The following is a 23,600-nucleotide window of genomic DNA, read 5'->3' as shown; positions in this document are numbered from 1 at the left end:
ACGAGCAGGTTCGAACTCGCCTGCAGTACTGCATCACCTCACGGGGATCTTTCCCTGAGAAGAAGCTTTTGGAGGTCGAAGTCAGAACAACAGGTGTCGACCGCGGGCAACCGCCCAAGGATCCATCGGTGTTCGGAGAATTGCAGGAGAGGCTGTGGAGAGCTGGGCTTGGCTCCCCAGTCAAGGTGTTCCAGCAAATCGTGCTGGTAGCAGGTAGTGCGCTGACCCTTCCGGACTGCGGCGGGCTCGAGCTCGATCGAGCGGCTCTGCAAAAGGGCCGTGCAGCGTCGTCGGGAGGAAAAGAGAGAGAGAGGGTGGAGCGCACAGGGCGCGGTTGGTGCTCAAGAACCGGGCAGCGTAGCGAAAATAAAACAAGGGGAAGGAAAAGTGAGATGCGCTGAAGCCGCGGGTCGCCGCCATTACCCTGCAGAATGCTAGGAGCAGCGTGGCAGCAAGGGGAAGAAGGAAAAGCGTGGGAGGTGCCATTTTAATCCATTGGTGAAGAAGAAAAAGCGCGGGAGGCGCCATTTTAAATCACCCAAGATGCCGAAAAGTGGCAGTATCACTGCTTTCGACAACGAGGTAGAAGACTGGACCACGTATGTGGAAAGAATTGAAGTGTACTGCAAGGCAAATGAGGTGGCCGATGGAAAGAAGGTGTCGGTATTATTAAATGTGATGGGCGCGAGAACGTACGGCCTATTGCGGAATTTAATTACCCCAGCTAAACCAATGGAGAAAAGTTTTGAGGAGATTGTTAATATCTTACAGGAACACCTAAACCCTACACCGCTGCTGATAGCAGAAAGATTCAAGTTCCATAAAAGAAACCAGCACAAAGATGAGAGCAATGCTGACTATCTTACGGAACTACGCAAGTTATCGAAGCACTGCCAGTTCGGAGCAGGACTGGCAGACACCTTACAGGATAAGTTTGTCTGCGGGCTCCAGAGTGAAGGAACCCAGAAACGACTACTTTCGGAAAAGGACCTGACGCTAGAACAGGCTTTCAGCGTGGCAGTATCCTACGAAGCAGCAGCACGGGGAGCAGCGGAAATATAACAGAAACCACAAGAATACAGCGCTAACGAAATGGCGTATGGAGCAGAAAAGTGCTATCGCTGCGGCAGAACAACCCATGATCAGAAGGACTGCTGGTTTAAGGACAAAGTATGCAGGCAATGTGGGAAAATGGGACACATAGCAAGAGTCTGCAGGTCGGGAAAGAAAACCAACACTACAAGAACTGCTAAGGAAAAGTACAAGAAAGTAAAGAAATTGACAGACAGTAGTTCGCAAGATCAGGAGAGTGATAAGGACTTCGGGAGCAGGAGACTAAGTTGTCTAAAGTTACACAACGTGATCGCAAAGGAGGATCACCAAACCATTTGGGTCACCCTCATGATAGCAGGGTTCCCAGTAAAGATGGAATTGGACACCGGATCAGCCCTAACTGTCATGAATCGACGAGACTATGAGCGGCTATTCTCACACATACCCTTGAAGGACACGTCCATTGTATTGAAGACATACACGGGGCAAAAAGTCTACCCCAGAGGAAAAATAAGGGTGCCAGTTGAATACAACGGCAAGGAAACACAGAAACTGTATCTATATATACTACCAGATGGAGGACCACCATTATTGGGACGTGAATGGATCCGAAAAATACAATTGGATTGGCATTCCATTCAGGCGCTAACTGTGACTGATAAAAAGGATGATGACGTCACACCTGGACGACTGTCAAAGATTCTAACTGACGTGAAAGAGGTGTTCCAACAAGGACTTGGGACTCTAAAAGGAGTAACGGCAACGATAAAAATCGAAGATAACACAAACCCAAAATTTTTTAAGGCCAGACCGGTACCTTACGCGATCTGCCCAGCCGTTGAAGCAGAGCTGGAGAGTCTGGAGCGTTCGGGTGTGCTGTCCAAGGTGGACTGGAGCGAGTGGGCCACGCCCATCGTTCCTGTAATGAAGAAATCATTGAGCAGCACGCCTGGTGCCCAGTCCTGCACACAGTACAATATCCACTTCCACGGATAGAAGATATTTTCGCCTCACTATCTGGAGGGAAACGCTTTACAAAGATTGATCTGGCCCAAGCGTATCTACAAATGGAGGTGGAAGAAGCATCTAGGAAATACCTCACGATAAACACTCTCAAAGGCCTTTACCAGTACAATCGACTGGTATTCGGGGTAGCATCAGCCCCGGCTATTTGGCAGAGGGCGATGGAACAAGTCCTGCAAGGGATCCCGGGGACCCAGTGTTATTTGGACAACATCCTGGTTACGGGCGAAAATGACAGTGAACACCTTGCCAACCTGGAGCAGGCGCTCACGAGATTACAGGAATATGGGCTACGAGCCAACCGCGCCAAATGAGAGTTCTTCAGGAGACAAATCTCGTATTGTGGCCACATGATTGATGAGGAAGGGTTGCATAAGTCGCCGGACAAGATTGAGGCTGTAGTCAAGGCTCCAGCACCGGAAAATGTGTCGCAACTGAGGTTGTTCCTCGGGTTGGTGAACTACTACCATAAGTTATTGCCAAATTTATCTACAATACTGCACCCACTGAACGCCCTACTGCAAACTGGAGTAACATGGAAATGGAGTGATGAGTGTAAGCGTGCCTTTCAGAAATGTAAATGCCTAATCACTTCAAAAGAAGTATTGGCCCACTACAATCCAACACTACCGATTCGGTTAGCATGTGATGCGTCTCCCTACGGCATCGGAGCGGTGCTGTCACATAAATTCCTTGACGGTTCAGAGAGGCCAATAGCCTTTGCGTCGTGCTCGTTAACCTCAGCCGAGCGTAACTACGCCCAGATTGACAGGGAGGCCCTCAGCCTGGTGTGGGGGGTGAAGAAGTTCAATCACTATCTGCATGGGCAGAAATTCACCCTACTGACTGATCATCAGCCCCTGGTCTCCATTTTTAACCCAAAGAAGGGCGTTCCGGTGATGACGGCGCAACGGCTGCAAAGATGGTCACTTTTTCTAGGGGCACATCAGTACGACATAGAGTACAAGGGTACGAAACAGCATGGAAACGCTGATGGGCTGTCGCGCCTACCGTTGCCTATGGTAGAGGAAGCACCTGCAGTGGACCCTGTTGAGATATTCCATGTGACCATAGTCGAATGTCTACCTGTTACAAACTCAAGTATAGAGAAGGAAACCCGAAATGACCCGACACACACTCGGGTCTATGATTTGACGGTGAAGGGATGGCCAGCACATGGCGACTCACTGTTGCCAGCATTCTCGCCAAGGAGAGAACAGCTGTCAGTGTGCCGGGGGACCTTGATGTGTGGATCCCGAGTGGTAATTCCACCCAAGTTGAGAGACAGAGTGCTCAATGAGCTTCATGAGGGTCATCTGGGAGGGGTAAAAATGAAGAGCCTAGCCAGGGCGTTTGTGTGGTGGCCGGGAATCGATGAAGAAATCGAGGATATGACCAAGAGATGCACAGGATGCCAGAAGGTCCAACATGCTCCACCACAGGCCCCGCTACATCCATGGGAGTGGCCCTCATCTCCATGGCAACGGGTACAAATTGATTTTGCTGGTCCATTTATGGACTCAATGTTCCTAATCGCTGTGGACGCCCATTCGAAATGGCCAGAGGTCACAAAATGTCCTCCACCACCACCACGGAGAAAACTATTGCAGTCCTACGGACCATCTTTGCCAGGAATGGCTTGCCAGAACAGATTTGCTCCGACAATGGGCCACAGTTTGTGTCCGAGGATTTCCGGAGGTTTCTGAGGAATAATGGGGTGAAACATTACACATCTGCCCCATATCATCCAGCCACAAATGGATTGGCTGAGAGGTTTGTTCAGACCTTTAAAAAGGCCATAAAGGCAATGTATAACGACGACATACCACTACAACACAAGGTGGATAATTTCTTGTTTGCTTACCGGAATGCGACACATGCAGTCACCAACCAAGCTCCAGCCGTAATGTTCTTCAACCGAAGGCTAAGATGTCGCCTGGATTTGCTCAAACCAAACATAAGACGAGATGTTGAGGATAAGCAATTCCAGCACATCAATGAGAAGCCAACCAGGAGCTTCAAGATAGGGCAACCAGTCTTGGCCCGCGACTACTGAACAGAAAAATGGCTGCCAGGAACGATATGCACACAGCAGGGACCACTAATGTACACAGTGGACGTTGGAGAGAGCATCGTGAGACGCCATGCTGACCAGATTCTAGAGTCCCAGGAACAAGCCAAACCCATACCACGAGCAGGTGCACCTGGTAATCAACCCAAAGTACAGATTGCATCTACCTCCGAAGCAGTGGTATTGGAAGCTGACGAACCAACCAATGACAATGAACCAGAATCAACTCCGCCGCGAGAACAGGATACTCGAGAAAGGCGTTATCCAGTCCGGATCAGGAAGCCTCCTCAAAGACTGAACTTACAATTATAAATATATAGTAGAGAGAAAATTGTAATTAGTTATTATTTAGTTGTTAAATGAATGTTATGTACTGTTTATCTAAAAGGGGAAGAATTGTTGTGTATGTGCCTTTTAAGAGAAGAACTGATTCTATACTGCAGTACCAGCAGTGACCACCCCTGTATATAAAGCCATAGCAGGCTTCTGTACGTCAGTCTTAAATAAAAGAGTACCCTCTGTGTATTATTCATACTCGGACACTACAGTTGTTACAAGAGATACAGGGAAATTCTCTTTCCCAATAATAGCCCCTTACAGAAAACAGCAATAGAAATAAAGATGCATTTATATAAAGCCTTTTTTGTCTGTCAGAAACATCACTAAGTGCTTCACACAAAGACAGTGACTTATAGGCAGACATGGCAGCCATTATGTGCACATCAAGACACTACAGTCTGTGGTACATGTGCCTTTAAGAGCCCCCTGTGTACTGTAATGCCGGTAATGGCCACTCGGGCTATATAAGCCTGTATATTGTGCTGTATCAGTTAGTTCCCCTCCAGACTTTGTTCAGTAAACACCTGTGAAACCAACTCCTGTCTTCAGTGTCTCTATTAACACACGGACACAACAGTGGCGACGAATTGGAAACGGACTTAGCTGCAATTCGGCAACACCTCAAGGACATCGATTCCTCTGACATCCAAAGTCGAAGAAAAGCAAGAAAAAGAAAAAGCTGTGGTTTCACCAGCTAGCCGAGCTGGTGGCAGGTACTGCAATAATCCTTCCTGGGCGTTGGGCTGGGGCTCCAGCGGCTGGCTCTGCAGCGAAGCCAAGCAGCGAAGGCGGAGGCAAGCAGTAACAGACGGGGAGGGAGCACTCGGGAGACGGCCGGCGCTGCAAGCAGGTCTGCGTTCAGACCTAGCAGAGAGTCCAGCGGGAACGAGTCTCCACCTGTAAATAAATAATTTTAAAAAAAACGTGGAAAACAGCGTTGTCATCGGCAGCAGCGGCGGGGAAGCGCCATATTTTTTCTGCAGAAAAGAAAGAAAAGCACGGGAAGCGCCATTTTTTTTTCCAGGGTGCCTAAGGCTGGCAATTTTGATGCTTTTGATAACGATATAGAGGATTGGACCACATGTGGAAAGAGTGGAGGTATATTGCACCGCAAATGGAATAGAAAATGATTTTAAAAAAGCGTCAGTACTTCTAAATCTAATGGGCGCAAAGACATACGGGCTGTTACGAAACTTAATCACTCCAGCCAAACCAAAGGACAAGAATTTTAAAGAAATTGTTGATACCCTACAAGAGCACTTAAACCCAACACCGCTGCTGATAGCGGAACGATTCAAATTCTTCAAGAGGAATTAACACAAGAATGAAAGTAACGCTGATTACCTCACCGAATTAAGAAAGCTATCCAAGCACTACCAATTCGGGGCAGGACTAGCAGATTCTCTTCGAGACAAATTCGTCTGCGGTCTCCTAAGTGAAGGAACACAGAAAAGGCTGCTTTCTGAGAAAGATTTAACACTGGACAAGGCTTTCAGTATGGCTGTATCATACGAAGCAGCCGCAAGAGGAGCTGCAGCGATACAGCAAAAGACACAGGACTTCGGCACCCATGAAATGACACAGGGTTTGGAGAGATGTTATCGCTGCGGCAGATCCACCCATGACCAGAGGGACTGCTGGTTCAAGGACAAAGCATGCAGGCAATGCGGAAAGATTGGACACATTGCACGTGTATGCCGATCTGGACAAGAAAAATCCACGGACAGGAAAAAAAAAATCAATAAAGAAAAGTACAGAAAGGTACAAATGATGACACACCGTAGCTCCGAAGACCAGAAGAGCGATAGCGACTCCGAAAACAAGAGACTAAGCTGTCTCAAATTACATAATGTAATTGCCAAAGAAGATTACCGGACCATTTGGGTTACCCTCACGATAGCAGGGTCCCCAGTTAAAATGGAGCTAGATACAGGATCAGCTCTGACCGTCATAAATCGACGGGATTACGAGCGGCTATTTCCGCATATACCTTTTAAAAGACACATCCATTATCTTGAAAACATATACGGGGCAGAAAGTATACCCCAAAGGAAAAATAAGGGTGCCTGTTGTATACAACGGCAAGGAAATACAAAAGTTGTATTTATACGTTCTACAAGATGGTGGTCCACCGCTGTTGGGACGTGAATGGATCAGGAAAATACGTTTAGACTGGCACTCCATTCAGGCACTGACGGTGACCAGTAAGGAAAAAAATGATGATGACGTCATACCTGAACGATTAAAAGACATCTTGGCCAACGTCAAAGAAGTGTTTCAAGAGAAACTAGGAACCTTGAAAGGCATCACCGCCTCAATGAAAGTGGAAGATGCGGCAATTCCCATGTTTTTTAAGGCAAGACCGGTGCCATACGCAATTCGTCCAGCAGTCGAGGCAGAGCTGGAGAATTTGGAAAAGGCAGGCGTATTATCCAAAATAGATTGGAGCGAGTGGGCAACACCCATCGTCCCAGTCATGAAGAAAACGTTGAATAATGATAAATCTGAAGAACAGAGAAAAATTCGCATCTGTGGAGACTTCAAGGTGACTGTAAACCCGGTCCTTCACACGGTACAGTATCCTCTTCCAAGGATAGAAGATATTTTTGCCTCACTATCCGGTGGGAAACGTTTCACCAAAATTGACTTGGCACAGGCATATCTACAGATGGAGGTTGAAGAGGCCTCTAAAAAAAATCTCACGATAAATACACACAAAGGCCTGTACCAGTACAATCGACTGGTTTTCGGAGTAGCATCAGCTCCAGCTATCTGGCAAAGAGCTATGGAGCAAGTCCTGCAAGAGATTCCGGGGACTCTATGCTACCTAGACGACATCCTTGTAACAGGAGAAAACGACAACGAGCACCTTGCCAGTTTGGAGCAGGTGCTCACTAGGCTGAGAGAACGGGGCCTATGAGCAAATCGCCCCAAGTGCGAATTTTTCCAGAATCAAATATCATATTGTGGCCACATAATTAATAAGGAAGGGTTGCATAAGTCACCTGAAAAAATTGAAGCGGTCATAAAAGCCCCAGCACCTGAAAATGTTTCACAATTAAGGTCGTTCCTGGGATTAATAAATTACTATCATTTTTTACTGAACTTATCAACTCTTCTGCACCCTCTTAATGAACTGCTACAAACAGGAGTAATTTGGAAATGGAGCGAAGACATAAAAGATCCCATGGCACTATTTCGAAGAAGAACAGGGGAGTTATCCCCGGTGTCCTGGTCAATACAAAAAAAATACTTATCCCTCAATCAACATAAAAACAGATTATCTGGTCATTATCACATTGCTGTTTGTGGGACCTTGCTGTGCGCAAATTGGCTGCCGCATTTCCCTCATTACAACAGTGACTACACTTCAAAAGTACTTCATTGGCTGTAAAGTGCTTTGCGAAGTGCAGTGGTCGTGAAAGGCGCTACATAAATGCAAGTCTTTGAAACAGCATAGGAATTAAGGATAGTTTTTCAGAGGGGTTAGCAGTGTCCCATGGCATTTTGTTCTGGGGCTATTTATGTTCACTGTACTTCAATCATTTGGATAAATGGCAAGTGTTGTCCAATTTTACAGATGATAACTAAAGTCGGAGGCATAGTAAAAAAATCTCTTGAGGACTGAAGCAAGTTGTAAGGGGATATTGATTAGATGGTGGAATGGACAAAAAAGAGTCAGTGGTTAAGAGAACTAGAACAAAGGGATGTAGTTATAAGATTAAGTGTAATACATTTGGGATAGAGAGCCGGAGAAACATTGCACAGCTTGTTGGGAGGTTTTTTAATGCACTACCAGAATTAGTGATTGTAGCAGAGAGCATGTCAACATTTAAGAAAAGTTTAGATAGGTGGTTGAAGAATAGAGATGTAAAGGGAATTGGGAACAAAGCAGGCACATGGGATTCTGACGACTGTTCTAGCAGAGGATAAACCAACAACGACAAATTGCATTTATATAGCGCCTTTAACATAGTAAAACATCCCAAGGTGCTTCACAGGAGCGTTATCGAACAAAATTGGACACCGAGTCTCAAGATATTAGAGCAGATGACAAAAGTTTGGTTAAAGAGGTAGGTTTTAAGGAGTGTCTTAAAGGAGGCGAGGCAGAGACGTTTAGGGAGGGAATTACATAGCTTAGGGCCTCGGCAGCTGAAGGCACGGCCACCAGTGGTGGAGTGATTAAAATCGGGGATGCGCAAGAGGCCAGAATTGGAGGAGCGCAGATATCTTGGGAGGGTTCGAGGCGATTACAGAGATGGGGAGGGGCGAGACCATGGAGGGATTCAAAAACAAGGATGAGAATTTTAAAATAGAGTTGTTGCTTAACCGGGAGTCGATGGAGATCAGCGAACGCAGGAGCACTGAGTAGTTGGGCATAATAGCTTGTTGCTGCTTTGTAATTAGGAATGCTGATAATGATGATTCCTGAAACTCTCATCCATGTTGTTGTCACCTCCAGGCTTGACTTCTCCAACTCACCCACTGCCTTTGTCCATGCCGACCTCCATTGACTCCCTGTCCCCAGAGCATTGACTTCAGAATACTGTGCTCATTTATGAATCCCTTCATGGCCTTTCTCCACTTCTCTTTTTCAATCTTGTGTCCCAGTTTGCACCTGCCACTCGTGTGTCCATGCCTCCCTCTCTACACTCCACCATTGGCCTTTAGCCATCATAACCTTGTACTCTCAAATCCTCTTCTCAAACCGCTCTGGCTTGCTACAACTCTTTCTCATCTTTAACTGCCTTCTCAAAGCTGCTGGTAGTCTGCTGAACCCCTCTTTTGCAACGCTTTGGGGTGTTTACCTGTGCTGAAACTGCTAATTAATGTAAATTGTGTGTTCTCCCATGCATGCATGACTCTCTAGTGACTAGTTTTTAAAATTAGGAGTCATGCATTCATAGTTACCAGTGCTTTTCTCATATTCAGCCCTTGCCCTGCAAGAGTTGACTTTAGAAGGTCTTTGTAATTCACATAAATGGTAAAGAAGGAATGCTATGATAAAATCCGTGACTAGTTAAGCATATTGGGATTTGGGATGGTGGAGTGAGGGGGATAATTATAAGAACATAAGAAGTAGGAGCAGGAGTAGGCCATACGGCCCCTCGGGCCTGCTCCGCCATTCAATAGGATCATGGCTGATCCGAACCTAGACTCACGTCCACTTCCCTGCCCGCTCCCCGTAACCCCTAATTCCCTCATCAGCTAGGAAACTGTCCATCTCCGTTTTAAATTTATTTAATGTCGCAGCTTCCACAGCTCTCTGGGGTAGCAAATTCCATAGATTTACTACCCTCTGAGTGAAGAAGTTTCTCCTCATCTCAGTTTTGAAAGGTCAGCCCCTTATTCTAATATTATGCCCCCTAGTTCTAGTCTCACCCATCCAGTGGAAACATCCTCCCCGCATCCACCCGATCAAGCCCCCCTCACAATCTTATGTTTCGATAAGATCGCCTCTCATTCTGCTGAATTCCAATGAGTAGAGGCCCAACCTACTCAACCTTTCCTCATAAGTCAACCCCCTCATCTCTGGAATCAACTGAGTGAACCTTCTCTGAACTGCCTCGAGAGCAAGTATAACTTTTCTTAAATATGGAAACCAAAACTGTACACAGTATTCCAGGTATGGCCTCACCAGTACCCTGTATAACTGAAGCAAGACTTCCCTGCTTTTATACTCCATCCCCCTTGCAATAAAAGCCAAGATTCCATTGGCCTTCCTGATCACCTGCTGTACCTGCATACTAACCTTCTGTGTTTCATGCACCAGGACCCCCAGATCCCTTTGTACTGTAGCACTTTGCAGTTTCTTTCCATTTAGATAATAACTTGCTCTTTGATTTTTTTTCTGCCAAAGTGCATAACCTCACACTTTCCAACACTAATATTCCATCTGCCAAATTTCTGCCCACTCACTTAGCCTGTCTATGTCCTTTTGCAGGTTTTTTATGTCCTCCTCACTCACTGCTGTCCCTCCCATCTTTGTATCGTCAGCAAACTTGGATACGTTGCACTTGGTCCCCTCCTCCAAATCGTTAATATAGATTGTAAAGAGTTGGGGTCCCAGCACTGACCCCTGTGGAACACCACTAGTTACTGATTGCCAACCCGAGAATGAACCATTTATCCCCACTCTCTGTTTTCTGTTAGATAGCCAATCTTCCACCCATGCCAGTATATTACCCCCAATCCGGTGATTTTTTATCTTGTGCAGTAATCTTTTGTGTGGCACCTTGTCAAATGCCTTTTGGAAGTCCAAATACACCACATCCACTGGTTCCCCTTTATCCACCCTGTTTGTTACGTCCTCCAAGAATTCGAGCAAATTTGTCAAACATGACTTCCCCTTCATAAAACCATGCTGACTCTGTCCGATTAAATTATGCTTATCCAAATGTCCTGTTACTGCTTCCTTAATAATGGACTCCAACATTTTACCAACCACAGATGTTAGGCTAACTGGTCTATAGTTTCCAGCCTTTTGTCTACCTCCCTTTTTAAATAAGGGCGTTACATTAGCAGTTTTCCAATCTGCTGGGACCTTTCCTGAATCCAGGGAGTTTTGGAAAATGACCACCAATGCATCCGCAATCCCTACCGCTACTTCTCTCAAGACCCTAGGATGTAAGCCATCAGGTCCAGGGGATTTATCCGCCTTTAGTCCCATTATCTTGCCGAGTACCATCTCCTTAGTGATTTTAATCGTGTTTAGCTCCTCCCCCCCCCCCCCCCCCCCCCCATAGCCCCCTGTTTGTCCAGTGTTGGGATATTTTTAGTGTCCTCTACTGTAAAGACTGATACAAAATATTTGTTCAGCGTCTTTGCTATCTCCATGTTCCTCACTACTAATTTCCCGGTCTCGTCCTCTAAGGGACCAACATTCACTTTAGTCACCCTCTTTCTTTTTATATAACTGTAGAAACTCTTGCTATCTGTTTTTATATTTTTTGCTAGTTTACTTTCATAATCTATCTTCCCTTTCTTAATTAATCTTTTAGTTATTCTTTGCTGGCTTTTAAATGCTTCCCAATCTTCTATCCTCCCGCTAGATTTGGCTACTTTATATGCCCTTGTTTTCAGTCGGATACTGTCCTTTATTACTTTACTTAGCCATGGATGGCTGTCTTTTCTTTTACGCCCCTTTTTCCTCAGTGGAATATATTTTTCTTGAAAGTTGTGAAATATCTCCTTGAATGTACACCACTGCTCATGTACCGTCTTACACCTTAATCTATTTTCCCAGTCCACTTTAGTCAACTGCTCTCATACCTTCATAGTCTCCTTTATTTAAGCTTAGTACGCTGGTTTGAGATCCAACTCTCTCTCACTCCAACTGAATTTGGAATTCAACCATGTTATGGTCACTCATTCCAAGGGGATCCTTTATTAGGACATTTTTTATTAATCCCGTCTCATTACACAGGACCAGATCTAAGACTGCCTGCCCCCTGGTTGGTTCAGTAACATACTGCTCAAGGAACCTGTCCCTAATGCACTCTATGAACTCTTCCTCAAGGCTGCCCTGCCCAATTTGATTTGTCCAGTCAATCTGAAAGTTAAAATCTCCCATGATTATAGCTGTTCCCTTATTACAAGCCCCAACTATTTCCTGGTTTATACTCCGACCAATAGAGTTGCAACTGTTAGGAGGCCTATAGACTACGCCCACTAGTGACTTTTTCCCCTTATTATTCCTTATCTCCACCCAAACTGTTTCACTATCCTGATCCTTTGACCCAATATAATTTCTCACTATTGCAGTGGTTCAATCCTTTATTAACACAGCCAACGCACCTCCCTTTCCTTCCTGTCTGTCCTTCCTAATAGTCAAATACCCCTGGATGTTTAGTTCCCAGTCATGGTCACCTCGCAGCCATGTTTCTGTAATGGCCACCAGATCATACCCATGTGTAGTTATTTGTACCGTCAACTCGTCTATTTTGTTACGAATGCTGCGTGCATTCAGATAAAGAACTTTTAAATATGTTTTGTGACAATTTATTCCTGCTTTTACCCCCTTTACTACTTTACCTTTATCTTTATATATTCTGTCCCTTCCTGACACGCTCTGGTTTTTAATTTCCCCACTGCTACTTTGCTCTATTGTCTTCCCCGCTGACATTTTTATTTTTCGCTCTCTTGAAACCTCCCCCCCACTAATTAGTTTAATGCCAAGGAAAGAGATTGTAAGACCAGTGTTTGTGAAATTAGTGTGAACTTGAGAGTGGCTTGAAGGCTATGGTATGTAGAAATATATCAGGGTATTTTATCATTGACAATGCATTTCTATTTCACAATAAAAGATCTGCAATTCACAAACCCATGGTTGTTGTGTTAGCATATTGGTCACTGCTAGTTGAGCCAATACTGTATTCTGTTCATGTTACGGCTGATATTGCTGGAGTTTAAAATCCTATACACCACTGGACAATATCCCACGTGGCAAGTATTGCTTTAATTTCCTGGTTCAAATTCAAGGACTGTGAAAGTAACCAACATATGGCGATATAGTCTACTTATATTTTACATTATTTGATAGTACAAGAAAGGACTTGAATTAAGAAAATTGAATTATCAGGACCAGCATAATATTGGGTTACTTTTATTTTTCTCATAGAATACTGGAGTAGCTGACAGAAAAAACAAATCCAGGGTTTTGCCGGTTAAAAATGTGCATGAGAGCACATCCTATTGACTGGCTTGTTTGGTAATTAGTGAAGTAAAGTGGATTCAACCCTACTGATTTGAACAGTTCACAGGTGATTAGGAATAAGATTGTTCATTCGGTTCATATGAGGATAGTTGATGTCATGTTTATATGCTGTTCTTCATTGTTATGTTTTTATATAAAAAAAGCTAGGGCAGCAGCCATCTCTTCCATATTCACTGAGTTGCATATGATATCTGCTGGTAATTTGATTAGAGCAGTTTTTTGTTAAAATATGTAGTTGAAATACGCAGAATAAAATTGATCTTTGAATTGACATATACTGATGGTGTCAACTCTTCCCGCCAACCCCCTCACCCCAAAAAAAATGGTTATTCTTGAAGGGGAAGTTTCCACTTTTAACTTTTTCTTTTTCTTAACACAAAATATGTTCTTGGGATGTGGGTGACACCGGCAAACCATTATTTATTGTTAATCCTTAGATGCCGCTCTTCTCTCTGTCTCCTGTATGTCTTCCAACATTTCCTTCCACCCTGAGGGCATTACCAATCAACCAATGTGGGACAAATTACTAGATTTATTGAATTCAATTTCATAACTTGTCATGGTGTGATTTGAAGTCATAGAGTTATACAGCACAGAAAGAGGCCCATCGTGCCATCAGGCCCTGTCTAGTCTAGTCCCATTTTCCAGCATTTGGTCCATAGCCTTGTATGCTATGGCATTTCAAGTGCTCATCCAAATGCTTCTTGAATGTTGAGGGTTCCTGCCTCTACCACCCTTTCAGGCAGTGAGTTCCAGATTCCAACCACCTTCTGGGTGAAAAAGTTCTTCCTCAAATCCCCTCTAAACCTCCTGCCCTTTACCTTGAATCTATGCCCCCTTGTTATTGACCCCTCTACTAAGGGGAAAAAGTTCCTTTCTATCTACCCTATCTATGCCCCTCATAATTTTGTACACCTCAATCAGGTCCCCCCCTCAGCCTTCTCTGCTCCAAGGAAAACAACCCCAGTCTGTCCAGTCTTCCTTCATAGCTGAAGCGCTCCAGCCCAGGTAACATCCTGGTGAATCTCCTCTGCACCCTCTCCAAAGCAATCACATCCTTCCTATAGTGTGGCGACCAGAACTGCACACTGTATTCCAGCTGTGACCTAACCAGCGTTTTGTACAGCTCCATCATAACCTCCCTGCTCTTGCCTTCATTAGCCGAGGCATAGAATATAAGTATCCCATATGCCTTTTTAACCACCTTATCCACCTGTTCTGCTGCCTTCAGGGATCTATGTACATGAGCCATAATGGCACAGAAGGAGGCCATTTAGCCCATTGAGTCTGTGCCGGCTCTAGAGCAATCCAGTCAATCCAATTTCCCCCGCTCTACCCCCCAGTCCTGCAAGTTTATTTCCCTCAAGTACCTATCCAGTCTCCTCTTGAAAACATTGAGTGTCTCCGCTTCCACCACTTCCGTCAGCAGCGAATTCCAGGTCATCACTACTCGCTGCGTAAAAAAGTTTCCCCTCACATTCCCCCCTATATCTCTTGCCCAAAACCTTAAATCTGTGTCCCCTAGTCCTTGTACCATCAACTAGTGGGAACAGCCTTTCCCCGTCTAGTCTATCCAAACCGTCATACTTTTGTACACCTCTATCAAATCACCCCTCAACCTCCTTTGCTCTAATGAAAACAAATCCACCTTCTTCAACCTGTTCTTGTAGCTAAGATCCCTGGAACTATTCTGGTAAATCTCCTCTGCACCCTCTCAAGGGCCTTCACATCCTCCCTTAAGTGTGGTGACCAGAACTGGACGCAATACTCCAGTTGTGGCCTAACGAGCGCTTTATAAAGGTTCAGCATAACTTCTCTACTTTTGTACTCCGTACCTCCTATTTATGAAACCCAAGATCCCATCTGCTTTGCTAACCACTCTCAATATGTCCTGCCACCTTCAGGGACCTATGCACATTAACTCCCAGGTCCCTCTGTCCCTGCACATGCTTTAAAACTGCGCCATTAAGTGTATATTGCCTCTCCCTGTTACTTCTGTCAAAATGCATCACATCACACTTCTCTGTATTAAATTCCATCTGCCACTTGTCTGCCCACTCACTCACTCACTCTGTACCAGCGCCACGGGGCTTTCGTACCTTAGTAAGTATAACTCTTTGTAATCCGGACGACCCTTGGAGAACACCACTGTCTACCATCCTCCAGTCTGAAAAACAGCCATTTACCACAACTCGCTGTTTTCTGTCCTTAAGCCAATTCCTTATCCAAGCTGCCACTGACCCACCTATTCCATGAGCCTCAATTGTGTTAACCAGCCTTCTATGTGGTACTTTGTCAAACGCCTTCCTAAAATCCATGTAGACAACATCCATTGCATTCCCTTCATCAATCCTCCCTGTTACTTCATCAAAAAACTCAATTAGATTAGTCATTCTCCACAGGCAAAAGAATATTTCTGTCATGGTTGCTTGTCCAGTACCACAACCACTAGGCTACCGTATCTCATTTTAATAAAATATCATTACACTGTTTTTCAAATGCACGATTTACAGAGGCTTGATCTGCATTGGCATATAAAATTAATAAACTGAAATATTAGTATTATTGTATCTCACTTTTTTGTTGTCCACAAAGCATATGTGCTTAAAATTACAATTATTTTTGATAGCTCCCATTCATTGCCTTTCCCCTCCCCTCCCAATCCTTACATAAACTATATAGACATGTGACCTTCCCTCCTCCCTTGACCTACCAAAAAAATTAAAAAATACAACTTTTAATTAGAATTTAGTAAAACAAATAAGCTAAACATCTGTTTGGATGATACCTACATATATGCCCTGTAAACCTCCCCCTTTCTCTTCCCATCCTCTGCACACTGAACAGTTTTTCCGACTACTCACAATCGCAGCACATAATTTATAGACTGCTCCTAAGTGTCAGGGACAAAAATGCCAGTGGTTTACAATCAGTAGTTGGAGCATCACATTTTTTATAGTGCAGAATCCAATTAATATCGCAGCTGGAAGGATATGTGTGGCAGGCTGCTAAATGCAGAAAATTCTGTCAACCCTCTCCTCCCCCTTCCCCCCCCCCCCCAAACCCCCCAATCTTCAAGGGTGGCCGGTGTTTTCTAATGACTGGTACTTGTGGTTACCTTAATTATAGAAATGAGAACATTCGGCTCAATGGAATTTAGGGTTCACTGCTAAAATATCACCAATACAATGGTGTTTGACATAGACTCTTGACAGCCCCACTCATTCTCCACAGGCAAAAGAATATTTCTGTTCTTAAGTAGGAGATAGCCCTGGTCTTTCAGCCTACATCCCATTGGGATTGTTCTGAGGATTTATTTCAGTTGATGATGTTGAGAAATATGGGCAGTTCAAAGAAGGGTCAACCGTAAAAGTAAAGTTACAGGCAAATTGATAAGAACTGGGAAAGACCTGCTTTACTAAGTTTGCCATTGAGATGCCACAGGCCCCTCCATTCCAAAGGCGCTCTGTTTACTACAATTTTGGAAGATGTTGATTTGATTGATTCAGAAAAGAAATGGAAAGATTTCTGTTTCAACAAGATGTTGAGGGAAATTCATCATTCTAATATCTCTTCTGCAATTTCAGCTTGTATATTGAGTCCTCTCCACTCCACAGCCTCCCACTTCATGGGAGACTAGACATCTGCTTCACTACTAGGAATTGGATGACTAGCCCATTGAATTACCAATGACATAATCAATAAATTGCATGCCCCACAAAACCGCCATATAGATATCGATAAATGGACAGAAACTCTGCCATTGCTTACACCATTTCTGTACAACTGACTGAGAACAACGGAGGACACATCCATAAATTAGACCACCAGGAATTGATTTCTTCCCTTGACAGCGCCCCCCCCCCCCCACCGGCCCGGCCTCCAACCAGATCATTGCCTGATTTTTATTATGAAGGTTTATTATCTGTTGTCTGCTTTTAGAAAGATTGACAGTCTCCATTCTTATCTGCTGGTACTGCTCTTGATCTAGCACATGTCTCCGAGCTGTCCAGAATGAATTGTCCTCCAGTTTCTGCCCCCCCCCCCTCATCTGTGGGGTTGTGTGTGGTATTTGCTGTAACTGCCAGAATTCTAGCTGTAACTACAGTAGCCAAACTAACAAAATGCCGCAAATATGGCAAGGGTTGCAAAAATGCATGTAACAGTTACAGGTGAATTTGAAATAATTGAGAATCAAATTCATTGCTCAAGGCAATAAAAAAAAAAAAAAAAAAAGTGACATTGAAGCTGTCAGATTGCCACTAAAAACCCAAATGGTCCACTAATGTCTTTGTGAAGGAAAACTGCCATCCTTACCTGGTCCTGCCTATGTGACTGCAGTCCTACACCAGTGTGGTTGACTCTGAACTGCCCTCTAAATGGCCAGCAAGCCACTCGGTTGTTTAGGGCGGCTAGGGATTGGCAACAAATGCTGACCTTGCCAGCGACACCCACACCCTGAGCAGGAATAAAGAAAAACAAATGACCTTTTGTCTTAACCCAGGAAGAAATTTCCATTAGTTGGTAATAACAATAAATGTTCTCCATTAGCAAGTTTTCTCTTGAAACTGATTCACCCAACGTGTCTCTTCATTAGGAAGCATACAACTGACCATATTTTCTGATATCTTAAGCTTTTTCTACATAGCAGCAGAGAAGCTGCTTACGTGAGTACAATGGAACTGTTCCAATTCTGACATGTGAAACGTGGGCTGTTTTTTTTGTGTGAATATAGGTCTGCTGCTGGGATAAGGGAGCTGGTATTAGTAGTTTAAATTCCAGGAGCTTGCTCACAGACGCCAGTCTCCCAGAATCCAAACTCAAACAGTGGCAGTATAAAAGTGACTTTGTGATCTCTACACCAAATTAAATTCAAAAACTACCTTTAACCTGTAGCCACACATTATCCAAACACTCTTGTTTGCATTTAGCTGTAAACCGGCATGCAGTTTGCTTGAACTCTCAGTAACTTCTGTGGTGATTCATACTGCCTTAAACCTGCTCCACCTGAAATCTGTTCCATTAATGAATGTGTGATCCCATGGTATAGTGGAGAATTTTTTTTAAAACAACTATATTGACTCAGAATTTGCTGGAGTGGGGCATCTCATGGCGTGCCCCATTAGTTAGACTTGTTTCTACACCCTTCACCTCAAAAAATGTTGTCCACAAAGTTGCTAGAGTGTGAGCTGATAACGGCGCAGCGAGGGCAACAAGCATCTGGGACCTTGGTGAACAATAGGATAAATTAGTGTATCTCCTTAACAGATGAGATTTAAGGATTCAGAAATAAACACGAAGGATTAAGGAGGGTGAATTCGAGTGGGTGAATTCAATGTCAAATCAGATACGGAAAGCGAAATAGAGAAGGAAAGAAAGATTGGATTAAGAAAGAAAATAGAGACAGAAAGGAAAAGTAAGATTTTTTTTTCCAAATTTTAAAATCTGACTTTTTAAAAAATAAAACCTCCAACAACAATTCTCTATCTGATGGAATGAGACTCCACACTTTTAATTGTTCACTTTCTGGGCAAGAGAGATTGACTGGGAGACATTAACAATGATCATGTCATTAAAAGGGTACTTACACTGTTAAACTCACAAAGTTAAGTCTAGTAATTAACGGGCAATTAATGTGCAAATGCCGCAACTTCATGAAAATCACAGGGAGGTTGAAGGCAAGATGCCGTTTACACTGAAGCTAACTGCGGAGCGGCGCAAACCGGCCAGCAACTTGTGATTCGCAATTCACGAGGTATCTCTTCCTCGCAACAAATTGCTGGCTGATTTGCACATTACTGTTATATTTACAGCAATATAAATTAGGACCCAAATTTTGAAAAAAGTTAGTACCAAGTCATATATGCAAGTTATAAGTTACTGTTAGTTTTGAAGAGTCAAGATGGGGTGAGAAATCTGAATTGGCAATCTGACTAGTTGTTTTGTTCATTCAAATGATGGTTAGATTGAAACGCATGTGGTACTGTAGAAGCATCATGGTTCTTTTGAGTGAAATTTTCCTCTCTATACCTTGTTTACTGACATCTTACTTAGCTGTTGAACAGGATTGAGGAAAAAGTGAAACCAAAGGAGGAAATGCTAGTGTTATTTATATGCGGTGTGCATGTAATACTTGTGTAAATTGTCTATATGTTACAGAGACGCGCGTTTATTTTCTGGGGGGAAATTCGTTGCCAATGGTTGTCAATTTATTATTTTTCTTCATTTTGCATTCTGCAAATATTCTTATTCATTGTTGTAAGTTCTGGGGGAACTGAGCTGAGTGTACACGGGTAAATGCCATTGTGATGTTGCAGATAGGCAGGCCTAATTTGGCCGCCTTCTCTCGTGTTATATAAAGGCAGCTTGTTCTTCACCAGCTGAAGCTTCTTTGCTCCTTGCTTTAGGCCTCTAGTTACGAAAGTTTGGAACAAAGTCTTCAGCCTCTCTACATGACAGGTAAAATCCATAGTGTCCAGTTAATTAATTTGGCTTGTCCAGGTTTCTCTGCTTTCTTTTACAGGTATCTGTGGCCTAGGGTATCGGCATCAGGGGATCAAACTCTTGAAGTATCATACTAGGTTGTCCATTTCAGGAGAAGCATAGAAAGGAAACAGCTATGCTCTTCAGATCACATTTTAACACTAGCTCCCTAGCCAACTTTATAGAGAACCAATAATGCAGCGTGAAAAAACTAGTATTGGCATACAGGAGGCTAAGGTACAAATTGCAATTTTATACTGAGCAAAGAGAGATTGAGCTTCAACTGGATTGTGGTCATGTGCCGTGCCCTTCAGCAATGACCCTTGCAATACATTACCTGCATTAAAAACAAACATAATGCATCTATAGTTGGGTTAGAAATATCCACCAAAGCCATTAAACTTGTGCTAAATATAGTAGCCTGTTGACAGTCACTGCTTTCCATGATTGTTGCGTTAACAGTGGTTGTTGCCTGATTGAGACTGCAGCTTGCCAAATTTGCCTTCAGCTCATGAAATGTATCCATAAAAGATAGCTGTAATGTGTTTACCACATTATGTATAATAGACAGACAAACACAGTAAGCCTGAGAAAATTCAGTTGCGCAACTGAACATGAACAGTTTGGTCAATGCTGGGCACTTTTGTGCATCAGATGAAGTGGAGTTGGCACTAGTATCAACTGCCGACACTGAAGTTTATCTATATCAAGGGCAGATTAAGTCGGATCCCTCAAGGAGGTAACCCATCGATCGAATAACATGGGATTTCCTTCAGATGGAGATCCCTCAGCTCAAAGGTCCTGGCGCTGCCCGAGAGAGAGTGCCATTGAAATAACTCCAATGTAGTCAACGCAAGGTAAACTGCAGTGTACTTCCTCAAAGTGCAGAGATCCCTTGAGAAACAGCTACTCAAATAATTAACCAAGAAAATATCTGAAATGGACTTCGACTTGTGCACTAGTTCCTCTACTTGCACCATTTCATTGTGGGTTGCTTCCTCTCTGACATTCACAGACTCCCATGGATTCAGACTCCCACAGACCTTGTACTAATGACTTGCCAGATATTCACTTTTCTCTTCTTGTACCAAAGCTCTCTGCACAAACAAAACCTCCTGTGTTTCTGATTTGAGGAGAGAGCCATTTGTAAATCCTCTTCGTTTTTTGCCTTGCAAACCATTGTTCTTAGACATCATGGAAATCAGCAGAGGGTTACCTTTCACAGTTATGCAACAAATATTACATCTGAATTCAGGAGACATTCCGTTAGAGAGCCTGCATATTGAAGGATTATGTTTCTTATTTCAGAATCTCCTATTCCTGGTGGTAGATACCTTGATTAGTTCATGGAGCACGTCCATGAATGGAGCTTATAGCAAAAAGTGGAAAAGAATCTTGCAGTCAGCTATTCCTATCACAGTAAATGTGATGTCCTGCATAATCTGGAGTATCTTCAGCATCAGTTTGACATTGGTGTAAAAGTTCATTTCTATTTGAGTTCAGGTTGGGATTATTTAGTCTTCCATGGCTCATTGGCAGGTTTTATTTAAACTATTGGAAATTATACAAGTTGGGCCTCAGTTATTCCCAATTTGGGCCTTAATTTAGATCATCACAAATTAAATGGATTAAAATTACAATTTGTTTTTAATCTAGTTTCAGAAAAGCAACCTCCATGCATTTGATCGTACCTATTTATATTGTTCAGACAATCATCATTGTTTATAGGCTGCTATGACAAGTAGATCCCTTCCAGTGCCTGTGTGCATCTGGGCATCATTGTGATATCATGTATGGATGTCTTGTGCTGCTTCAGGAGGGCCTTGGCCTCTCTTCCCTTTATTGAGATGCAATCTGGTAAGTATGTATGATGGTGCCTGGGAAAAATATCGCCAAAATAAAGCAGCCCATAAAAATTATAAATAACAAATTTTGCTTTCTGTTTATTCCTTGGCTCTCTGGAGGGGATGTGCTGTTGTTTTAGACACTGAGCTGGTTCTGTGCATTTGTATACATACAGCATGACAATATGTTACGTTTTGACACAAATCCTGAGACACACATAGCTGCTAAATTTATCAGTGCAAATCTAACTACTCATGAAAGATGTGCTATTACATCAGGTGCAGCTGAAGCGATTTCGGTTCAAGTGGATCAGGCTCAAGGCCATGGATGCTCAGCACATTCATTGAGCCAGAATGCTGGACTCCCAAAAATATGGAGATTAGGTTGTTTATATTACTGAGTGCTGCCTATGGTAGGAGTAGTGGGCTTTATCTATTGACAGCACTCCAAGAAGCTAAAAGAGCTGTTCAAATCTCTGAGTGTGAGTTTTTCTCACATGGAAAACTGCATTTTTCTATGTTAGTTTTGGTTCAGAGAGTTGGTCATCGGCTATATTTGAATTGACATTGAAACATGGTGATCCTCAGGACTTGTGTGGCGTTTTTATTTTCAGAGGCTGCTTCATAGTTTTAGATGAGCCAAGAAGTTGTCTATTTTATTCACTGGCGCACACAAGTCATATAGTTATATTGGTTACACTTTTTTTTTATTTCTCTACCTCTTTTCGCCCCCCCCCCCAGCCCTTGCCACCCAGTATGTAGATACTCTTGGACGCCTTAATCATTACATGTCTCGCACAGAGCAACTTGGACCGTCTTGACAATTATTTGTTTCCTGTGGTGCAAGCCCTCGGGAAATTTATATTGAAGCAATGGATAGCCAAGTAGGTGATGGAGTGCAACTTACAATGCTACCATTTCACAGGAAGAAGTCTGGTGGCATATTCCAAGGCTACTTCCGGGGTATCGCTGTCATTTTCATTTAGTAATGCATGCAAGGCTGTCGCAAGGAACGATCTTCACATATATTTAAGAAGTATGGTTGTAGATTTGACTGCCATGCTCAGTACATTTGGCAGATCTCCCACTACCTTGATGTGCTATGGTATGCGGAGAATGCAGAGCAAAGAAAAGATGCATTAGGAATAAAAAGAGAAAAATTAGAAATGCTGGAAATCAGAAATAAAAAACGAAAATGCTGGAAGTACACGGCAGGTCTGCCAGTATCTAAAGAAAAATAGATTAATGTTAGAGTGTGGTGCCTTTCAGAACTAAGGGTTCATGCCCAGAGTGTTAATCTGTCCCTTCTCTTTACTGATTGTGATAGATCTGCTGTGCATTCCCACCATTTCTGTTTTCGTTTAAGGAAGACATTACCTACCTGGTCAGGTTATCTTTATTCTACAAATGATGTGCATCATTCACACACAGCAATCTCACCCATCTTCCACTGCAGGTTAGTATCGGTGATAAATTAGATTCAGGTCAAGGAAATGAAGCTTTATACAATGTGATAGTTGGAGAACACATCTGGCACAGTCTTTCTGCAATGTCCTGAAGACATTTCCATGTGTATATTAAATGTATGGCCATACGCCAAGGTGTGTGCATATATTTCTCACAATGCAGAACATAGCAGGTAGATAAGTAAGTAATCTACCTCTACTAATGTCAGCTGTGGCTCAGTTGGTAGCACACTCACCTCTGAGTCAGAAGGTTGTGGGTTCAAGTCCCGCTCCATGGACTCGAGCACATAAAGCTAGGCTGACACTCCAATGCAGTGCTGAGGGAGTGCTGCACTGTCGGAGGTGCTGTCTTTCGGATGAGACGTTAAACCGAGGCCCCGTCTGATCTCTCAGGCGGACGTAAAAGATCCCATGGCACTATTTCGAAGAAGAGCAGGGGAGTTATCCTCGTTATATTTATCCCTCAACCAACATAACAAAAAACAGATGATCTGGTCATTATCACATTGCTGTTTGTGGGACCTTGCTGTGCGCAAATTGGCTGCCGCGTTTCCCACATTACAACAGTGACTGCAATTCAAAAGTACTTCATTGGCTGTAAAGCG

At 43.5% G+C, this 23,600-nt stretch overlaps 1 protein-coding gene across 9 annotated transcripts in view; it reads left to right on the top strand.

The window, feature by feature from the left end:
* Positions 1–23,600, top strand: part of chd9 (chromodomain helicase DNA binding protein 9) — a 278,889-nt gene that overhangs the window by 40,448 nt on the left and 214,841 nt on the right. For 4 of the 9 annotated variants that reach the window (XM_085991437.1, XM_085991434.1, XM_085991435.1 and 1 more), the window contains exon 1: positions 22,560–22,985. The exons of 3 other annotated variants lie outside the window; for them this stretch is intronic. The gene's annotated coding sequence lies outside the window, so the exon portion shown is untranslated. Of the gene's footprint in view, positions 1–19,211; positions 19,662–22,559; positions 22,986–23,600 lie in introns of those variants that run through there. 2 more of the 9 variants (XM_085991431.1, XM_085991441.1) reach the window with 2 other exon arrangements.

The sequence above is a fragment of the Somniosus microcephalus genome, chromosome 6, assembly GCF_052327205.1.
Source record: "Somniosus microcephalus isolate GS21.2 chromosome 6, FLI_Smic_1.0, whole genome shotgun sequence".
NCBI lineage: Eukaryota > Metazoa > Chordata > Chondrichthyes > Squaliformes > Somniosidae > Somniosus > Somniosus microcephalus.
Note: the sequence above shows the minus strand (reverse complement) of the source record. Positions and strands in the feature narration are given on the sequence as shown.